This window comes from Micropterus dolomieu, unplaced genomic scaffold (assembly GCF_021292245.1).
Source record: "Micropterus dolomieu isolate WLL.071019.BEF.003 ecotype Adirondacks unplaced genomic scaffold, ASM2129224v1 contig_11331, whole genome shotgun sequence".
Lineage (NCBI taxonomy): Eukaryota > Metazoa > Chordata > Actinopteri > Centrarchiformes > Centrarchidae > Micropterus > Micropterus dolomieu.
In genome coordinates this window covers 1-10023 of record NW_025740317.1, presented here as the reverse complement: position 1 = coordinate 10023, position 10023 = coordinate 1, and the positions used below count along the sequence as shown (strand labels likewise).

At 42.5% G+C, this 10023-nt stretch overlaps 1 pseudogene; it reads right to left on the bottom strand.

The window, feature by feature from the left end:
* Positions 1 to 3880: 3880 nt before the first annotated feature.
* LOC123965793 lies at positions 3881 to 5204 on the bottom strand (annotated as a pseudogene).
* Positions 5205 to 10023: the final 4819 nt, after the last annotated feature.

Genomic DNA, 10023 nt, shown 5'->3' with positions numbered 1-10023 from the left:
CATAGGGCCCCGTGGCGAGCAGAGGGCCCCCTACAGTCATTTCTTGCTAGTGGTGGAAAAAAAACACTGAAAAAAGAAACGTAAAATATTAAACATTGAAATAAAAGACAGCTCTTTATATTAAGCACCATTATAAGCATTGTGGTTATTTAATTTAGTTATATAGGCTACTTTGGAAAATCAGCTGAGACCTGTGACTCCTGACCGACCTTGTGACCGATCACCGACATCACTCGTTATGCTGGGTCCGTCGGGCTTGATGTCTGACAAGAGAAGATCATATTTGTCTGGACATGTAAAAAGACAACAGAAGAGAGGAGGCAAAAAGATAAAGGTGAGTAAGGCCACAGGTGTCATGATTAGGCTTCGCCTCCTCCCCCTTCCTTGTGTTTTCTCAGTTTTCCCTTCCCTGCTGTCTCTGTCAGTCTTGTCAGTCAGGTCCTGTCAGTGTGTGTGTGTGTGTGTGTGTGTGTGGGTGTGTCCGGTCCTGGCTCATCACCACCTGCAGCATCTCGCACCTGTGGCTCAATCAACTCCTGCTGTGAAATACTCTGGTTCAGCGCCCCGAACTCTTCCATGAGTATAGGCGCAGCCCTCTAAGGCTATCGCTATTGAGGATCACCTTCCACACCATGTGGAGCTCTGGCACGTTTATGTGGTGAGGCATGTGGCCCTGCCACAGACCGCCTACCACTTGAGAGAGACAGGTCCCGCCCCAGCCCATCAGGGAGGCGTCTGTGAAGACCTAGATATGGGATGTGACCCTGCCCAGGGGAACCCCGACCGACAGAGAGAGCCAGTAGGCCAGATTCGAACCCACAGACAGAGGAACAGCGATTAGGCGCCGTCTCTGTCTCACCGGGTCGACACACAGGCGGATGAACCACCGCTGCAACCTCCTCATGTGTAGGAGGCCCAGGGGGACCACCACGTGAGCAGCCGACACGAGGCCCAGAAGCCTCATGATCGACAGAGCTGTCACCACTGCAGGAGGTGAACTGCAGCCTGTGACCCCAGCGGATCAGATGTCCATCCATCTGCGCATCGAGCAGGAAGCGAGCCACTCCGAGTAGCAATCTGAAAGCGGTCGGACCTGCTGATGAGGCACCCTGGTGGCCATGAAGGGAAGCCACTCTGCTGCCCTTACTGCAGTCACAGTTCGCGGGCGGGGGGGGTTCCCTGCCACGACCCATGCGGGGGGAACCCGTCTCAAAAGGGTGGGGATGCAAGGTGCAGACGTAGGAGAGGCCCACGCTGTGGGTGGGCGTAGACAACATTTCTCAGTGCACGGAGGGGTAAACACAATAGCGATACGAAATAGAATGCCATCGTCGGATCCCTGCTGAGCCTGGGATTCTCAGCTCTCATCCCAACCCTGCCCATCCCTGAGCACTTTGTTAATAAACCCTGCCTGTGTTCATATCATCCGCCTTGTGTACGCTTTTGAATCCTTTGAGTGGAACCTAACAACAGGCTCCGTTTTCCTATGCCTGTATTTTTCGATAATCTGCACTAAAGGTCTTACATAAGTCTTAGTTAGCCGCGCTAGTATTAACAATGCTAACGCTATAGCTTGCTAACATGCTAACTGCAATTATCCTCACAATTTTTTCAAACTGCATAAACGTTGTATAGTATTAATATTATAATGTTACCATAGTATAGGATTAACTCGTATTATTAAAGTCAGTTGATTAGGTTAATAGTGTTATTAGGACATGGGTCTTCTTCAATTTACGCCATCTTTTTTTCTATCTAACTATCTCTGGAGCTGAGCTTTTCAAATCTAAAGTTATAAAGCATTTAACAGAACAAAACCAGATAGGTCAGGTTTCAACAGCTCATATCACCCAAGAAGCTGACTCTCCGGGTAGGTTATGGGTTTTAGTTAAACCTATAGTGATGTCCTGTTCTTTCATTATATATCAAATCTGTCAGGTAGGGAGTGTGTAGTAGCTGTTTTAAAGGACTGATTGTCGAGAGACATTGTGGAGCCTCCTCCAAAGCTGCCAGTGTTGAAAAGACATCTAATCCAAAGTCACTTTTTAAAAGGAGACAGCATCAAACTCTGGCAGATTGTCTTGAATTATAACATCATCCACATCTAAGAACACAAGTCATTTCAATTGAGTCAATTTATTTATATTTTTTTATTATTTCATAGCGGGTCCATCAGCCTCCACCTCTACCTCCATCACTGTGTGTGTGTTAGTCTCCCTCATAGGTCTACCTGTGCCTACTGAAGTGGAGAGCAGTACCATCGTGCTTACTACCACATCTGGCTCTCCAGTTTGTACTCCTCCAGTGGATCCAGCTGACTGGCCATCAGTCCTTAATGACCAGTTACACATTGATGTGGTGAGCAGTAAAACCAGCACAGGTTCCAAAAAGACACTCAGACAGTAAAAGTATTTTCTATCATTACATGTTTATATCACTCATAAAGAAGCTGGTTGAGAAAAGTGATGCTATCAACTGTTTTGTAGTTTGTAGTCTCTTAATCTCTTGTCTGGCTGTTAATAAAGATTTAAGCTTTGGTCATAAACACTTTATCAGTCTTTTTATTCAGAACTATGTTCATCAGTGTCTACTGGGTCTTGCACTGCCATTAAGCTCAGTAGCACTGGTGGTACCGTATGTTTCCTGTTTGACATCAAACATAGTAGATATAATAATATAGTCTAGTTATTGTTTTTCATCAGAATCAGCTTTATTGTCAACCAGGTTTAAGATATTTGCTTTTGTGTTCTTGTGCTAAACAAACGTGGCAGGTTTAAGAATATAAGAAAGATTCGTCGAGTCTTATTTAAAAATAAGAGATGTTGTTTCTGTGTCATATATAGTGACAACGCCCGCCAGTCAGAGGGGCCTCCAGCTAAATTTTGATTAGGGCCCCCGAAGGTCAAGGGCCGGCTCTGCGGATGACTTTTAATAGCACAGGGCACATGAGTCTGGGGAAGTTTAAAACAGTATTGTCGGGCATTATTGGTATTTTCCATAATTATGTGAGCAGTCATGATCTGACTTTATGCTGCATGCAACATGAGTCTGCAAACTGCGAAAGAGATAGTTGGTTACCTGGCTGAGAAGGGGGAGGTGTGCAGCCTGTCACCTGCAGCTCTTTATCTAACAGCTCACTGTGTCTGCTCCTGACTGTTGCATTACTCACTGCAATATTTCAAACTGGTCCGCTGTCAGAAAACTATTGAAAATGACAGTTGTCTTGTTGTATAGATGCATTTTTGAAGAACGAGCGCAATCAGCACTGATCTCACTTACAAACAGATTGCATTTCCTGTGACTACTTCAAAATAAAAGTCAACTTGTGTTTCGCCAGTTAAATGCTTTTAATGTGAAGCTGCAGCAGCAGGAAATGGTCAGTTTGCATTAGCAGTAATTAATGCAGCATGATAAATAAAGTTTTTTCTTTGCTCTTTTTTTTTACTCAGTAACGGATGTGTGACAACTTCCCCAGTCTGCCTGCCTGTATGTCTTCTCTGTTTTGCAGATTCTGGGTGTGGCTTGTAGGTAGAGCTGGGAGGGTCCAGTGCATCTACCTGCCCATCTGGGTTGGGCTTCCTAGAAGGCATAAAAAGGCTGTCTTTCTAGAAATCACTCTCTCTGCTGGCCTGCTGCTTCAACCCCAGCCTTCGTTCCTTTGTTTATTTTGCTGCACCCACCAACATACATTTCACCACATCCTCACTCATCCACACACTTCTGACATGACTGATGTTCCTCATATCTACCCACGCCATTAACTTAGTTAAAGTTGTTTGTTAGTTTGAGTTAAATAAACCACTTTTGTTCTTATTATCTGTGTGAGGCTTGCTTATCTTGTGTTTGGGAGTGCGGTCTTTGGGGTGTACCAGTGTCTGCCTTAGCTGACCTTCTTTTCCTCATTCCCCATAGTGTCGTTCTTTGTGGATCTTGTGGCTGTTTTCACAAAGGTCCATTTAGGGTATCCACAGGCTGTAAGTGCCCCCTGCAGATGGTTCTGTTTCTTCTCTCTGGCTTGGGCGCTTGTTGGTTCTGTTGTTTAGGGTTCTCATGAACCCTAGCTTATGCTCCAGCGGGTGATGGGAATCGAAAAGCAGGTAGTGGTCTATGTGTGTGTGGGTTTTCTGTAAACTCCAATTTGCAGGATCCTGTCCTCTTCAATGTGTACAGCACAGCCCAGGAAGGCAAAACTGTTGTTGTGTACACATTCTTGTGTGAACTTGATGTTACTGTCCACGGAGTTGATGTGTTCTGTGAAGGCTTGCACTTCCTGGGTTTTAATTTTGACCCAGGTCGTCCACATCCCTGTACCAGTGGCCCGGTGCTGTTCCTCTGAAGGAGTTGAGGGCTTTGCTCTCCACTTCTTCTATGTAGATGTTCGCCACAATAGGGGACACTGGTGAGCCCATGGCACAGCCATGCTTCTGTCTGTAGAATCCTCCGTTGTACTGGAAATAGGTGGTGTTTAGATAGAGATTGAGTAATTTACAGATCTGGTCAGGGCTGAGGCTAGTTCTGTTGTCCAGGGTGTGGTCTTGTAGTAGCTGTTTCCTTACGGTTTCTGCTGCCTCCATGGTGGGGATGCAGGTGAACAAAGAAGCCACATCATAGGATACCATCGTTTCATCTGGGTCCAGTTTCAGTCCTAGAACTTTGTTTACAAAGTCAATGAAGTTTTGGATGTGGCGAGTTGTGTTACCCACCAAGGGGCTAGGATGGTAGATATGTGTTTGGCAATGTTGTAGGTGACCGAGTTAATGCTGCTGATAATCGGCCTGAGTGGGGCTCCTTCTTTGTGTATCTTGGGTAGTCCATATATGCATGGAATGGCTTCTCCAGGATACAAACGGTAATATTGTTCACGGGTGATGGTGTTTTCTTTCTGAAGCTGTTGTAGAAATTCTATGGCTTCTTTCTTATACGCTGGTTGGGTCTCGCCTCAGTGTCTCATATGTGTCCGCTGTGTTGAGGACTACCGTGAACTTTCCTTTGTCCGCAGGTAGGATGGTGAAGATTTTTTAACCTTCTTTGGATAACTCTGACCTGGATGACTGAGAACCTTCACAGACCACTCATTTACACAGTTCTGAATTCTGTAATATTAGTAATTGTAATTCGTTACTTTCCACTTCTGTTTATTTTTAACATATGACCTCACCAGCCTTGGGGAAAATTTCTTCACATCGAACACTTGTTGCTGGCATACATAGGTATTTTTTTGCAGTCAAACACAGGTGCGGAAATACCTAGCATGGCACTCTTGCCAATAAATCAAAGCATTGTTTGTCCTTGGAACAAAATCATCTGTCAAAAATTTTTTAACCTCTAGTGGCGTCAGCAGTTGCACTCCCTCTCTCTATCACTATATACCTATGCTATATACAGTCATGCCAAAAATATGTATCATATAATGCACTACTTCTCCCAGAAAATTGTTGTAATTACAAATGCCTTGGTGTTGTCCTGTTTATTTATTTAGTTTGCATTGGAACAAAAATAAAGTCAATCAATCACTTCCTGTAACCATAAATGAGTTTCTTACACTTCTGTACTGGAGTTTTAGACCACTCTTATTTTGCTAACTGCTCCAGGGCCCCATTTCAGAAAGCGGGCTTAGTGAAAACTCTGAATATGTTAAACCTGAGATGAGGGAAATTCTGTGCTGTGCAGCTAACCTCCACAGGAGGAGGTTTACTTCAACAAACTCTAGAGTTTCTCTCTGACTCCTCCTGCAAAGCATGAAGCGGCTGTTTGACACACCGTTTCAATTCCTCATTCATACTGTAAATATCGAAGCACATATTCGAACGCCCGCTTATATTAGTTTGCTACCCAAACATGATCTTGACTATGACCGCTCTAATGACAAACAGTTGCACTGAAACATTTACCATGCGTTACATTACAGCAGTAATCACTGTTAAATCCAACTAATCTGCATGAAGCTGTAAATGTCAATGAACAATCATCTGTCATATTGTGATAAGTCGCACTGATGCAATATTCCTTTCACAGTTACCATCATGGAGATGATGAGGCGGATAACTGTTCTGCAGCTGAAACAGATAAATGTAGTTTAAAATTGAGGGTTCTTTTAATATTAGCTGCATAGCTATAGTCCTAATGTGCTTTGACAGCATTTCATATTCAAATTGAGCAAACCTGGGCGAGCCCACCATTTGCATGCTCTCCTGTGTTAAGTGATCGCCTGATCACCTCTCTCATGTACAGACCTGCACCTGATGTCCTGATGTAATCTCGTTGCCCCACCCCTTTCCAGTAAAATGAAATGTTGAAATTTTGTGCACCTGTTTACCTGGTAGGACCTGAATGCACCTGGATAGGCCTACTATTTTTGTTGGCCACTTCAGACATAAGACTTCCGTCTTTCTGCATTTACTCTGTCGGCGGTCATTTTGGGTTTAGTAAGTATTTTACAAAACTATATATTAAAATAAGCTGTCAGTGAAGGTTCTCAGTCATCCAGGTCATAGTTATCTAAGTAAGGTTTAAATCAAGGGCACCTGGACTTGGTTAAGATACTAGAAGACGTTTCGTCCCTCATCTTGTGGAGTTGTTTGACAAGATGATGATACCGGTGGTACGTGCTCCTGTTGTAACAACAAGCCTCAAGTGGCTTGACCAACAACTGTCGTTACATCAGCCTGGAGCACATAGGAACCATATCGATCATCTTGGCAAACAACTCAACAGAGGTTAAACAGCTGAGTTTCCGTACAAGTCAGTCAGAACTGAAAGTGTCTTGGATGAGGGATGAAACCTCTTCTAGCATCTTCAACCAAGTCCAGTTGCCCTTGATTTTAACCGTTCTAAAATAATTTGATTAATTTGATTAATGTATGTTCAATGTTTGTTTTTGTTTCTTAAGTCTCACCTGCCACACAGGTGTCATTGTAACTGAGTTTGTTGTAAAGTCTAGTCAAGTTATAAGTATTAATGGAGCTATCTGGCAAGCCTACTTAAATCTTTTAAAAACTTCTTAAAACTGATTGCCACAGGAGCTCACATGTCCACGGCAGCGGATAACCTAGAGGTGAGCTGTAATCTGTCAAATATTACAAATATTATTGTCATGAATAAAATCAAGTCATTTCGAGGGAGAAAGAGCTAAAGTCACAATTTGGAGCTGCAATCACTTTCTGGCCAGTGCAAAAGTGCATTTAATGGGTCTATTGCCTATATGGCTGATTGCTATAAACTACAAACACTTCTTTGGCCACAGTTGTGATTATTTTGTGAAAAGAAACTTTCACAAAGACATATGCCTTTGCTACCACATACCACACAGTTAAATGTTAATAGACCTTAACTGGGCGATCCCCTTTTGGCAAGAGTGAAGGCGAGTCAGTTCGGTTCGGTAAAGTTGGAAAAATATATTCACAGATTCGAACTTCCGGGATCAATAACTCTTAAGCAAAACGTGTTTAAAACACAAACAACGCCTCTGTATTATCGCAGTTAAGTAGACAACAAGCTACAAGTACATTTTCACCTAAATGAGTCGTCCAACGAGCGGCACAAATAACATTGGTCTCTACGTGCAGCCGGCTGTGAGACGAGTGCGCAGGGACCGTTTACAAATTGCAACGCCGAAAACACATACTGCAGAAATATTCAATAACTTCACACTTATACAATGTAGTGCCCCCAAAATCACCTTACACATTCATGATATACTACTGGTTATACTACAACACTTAGTTTGGGGAAAAATAATTTTGCATACCTAATATTAGGTAGGCCTATTTTTTATTATTCAATAACTACACTGTTATAAGCTGTAGTGTCTCCAATATCACCTCACACATCACTGATATCCTGCTGGTGGTACTACAACACTTAGTTTGTAGAAAGTTCATAAAAATGAAATTATTGAATTTTATTGACTTTAAAAATTCCCCCAAATTATGCAAAATTATATTTCTCCAAACTAAGTGTTGTGGTATCATCACCATTAGATCACTGATACGTGTGGTGATTTTTGAGACACTACAGCTCATAAAATTTAAGTTACTGAATTTTATTGAAGATTAAAATTTCCCAAAATTATGCAAAACTATATTTCTATGAACTAAGTATTGTAGTACCGGCTGCACGTAGAGACTAATGTTATTTGTGCCGCTCGTTGGGCAAATCATTTAGGTAAAAATGTACTTGTAGCTTGTTGTCTACTTAACTGCGATAGTAAAGAGGCGTTGTTTGTGTTTTAAACACGTTTTGCTTACGAGTTATTGATCCCGGAAGTTCGAATCTGTGAATATATTTCCAACTTTACTGAACCAGGAGAGTTTGTGGCTTCTCTCAATTGTAAAGCCGGTTTGCTCCCAGTTAAACACTAGAGAGATTGTTGTGTTCAACTGAATCCCAAATAGAATAAGATAAGCTTTTTCAAGACCACATAGCCTAACCCCCGGCAAAGCACCAACGCTTATTTTCCTTTTTAAATGAAGCAACATACCTACATTTTAACTAGGTTTCAATATTGAAAGCAGATACATTTAAGAAGTAGGACACTGGGGCTTTTCTTGTAGGCCTATTTATGCTGTACAGGACCACTTAAAATGTTGCAAGCAAGGCCACCTTGAAATAATGAGATTCATTTGTTAAGATTATAGTGCACCTTGCATGATATCAAAAGATTTTGTATATAAACTACAAAAATCTGAAGAGAGATTAGTGATATCTGGACCAGAGACATCACTATTCTCTACCCTCTACCCTACCAACTACCCACAGGAAAACACTACAGTTAGTCTGTATAACCCTTTCTCTGTCAGTCTGGTTTGTCAGGTCTTTATCTTTTTATATGGAAATGTGCATACATTAGGAAAGACATATGGGTGTTGTGTACTGGAACTCTGAATAAACACACAAAATATGAGAAAAATATATAAAAGTAAACACATGCTAACTGATTTTAATATGCAAATTTCAAACTGAAAAAAAGTATAACATTTTTGGACAACAGGTTTTTCTTTCAATAAAATGTGCTTCCATTATGTCAGCTCTTTAAGTGGAGTTTGTCAAAATGACCGCAACATCCAGCAATATAACTCACAATTTACAAAAGTAGCTACTGTACTATATTGTTAATTTCCACTGAGGTTCAAGGACGTACATTTACCTTTATCTGATGCTTTTATCCAAAGCGACTTACAATTGCTATACATGGGACACAATGGCAGGTGGGTCATAGTGGGGGATTGAACCCAGGTCTCTCACACGAAAGGAAGGCGTCTTATCCATTGTGGTTGTGAAGTTTGTGATGTGTTAATTTTCATTAAGGTGTACTGTCACTTCTTTCTGTTGGCAGGTACTTCCAGTGTGTCACCTACTGGCAGAGTCTGTGTGACCTAAAGACAATAACACACCAGGTCCCAGGACCATATCCCCCAAAATATGGTTAATTTGTAGGAACAACACACCACAGCTTTGTGTACTTACCTTGAGCAATGACTCCTATTCAAACATTCGGTGCTATGGTTCTCCTCGTCACTTTATTTCTGATCTTCTACTCGACCCTACACCTAGAGATAATCTACGCTCAGAGGGCCAGAGCAGAGGACGGCCTGAAGAATCGCAACCTCCAGTTCCACATCTTCACCACGCCTCAACCGGATGTCCACAGTGTGTCTGTTTCTGATGGTTTCAAAAATACAATCACTCAGAATGACGCGTTCTGGAACCGTATGCTGTATTCAGGTCTCCTGAATCTGGACAAGGGAGGAAATCCTTTCAGACATGACTCAAAGTGGTCTCGCTGCAGGGAGACAAATCTAGAGCTTCTGCAAACCAATGTGCACGACTTCTCCTCCTACCCTGTCTTAATCCGGGACTTTTTGCAAGGCATGAACTGCAGGTTCCCTCCAGTCCTGATCAATCAACCCAACAAGTGCATCTCCGCTGAAGAGGAGGGAGACAAGCAGACCTTCTTGCTTTTTGCCATCAAGTCAGTTCCTGGAAACTTTGAGCAGAGACAGGCGGTGCGGGAGACCTGGGCTC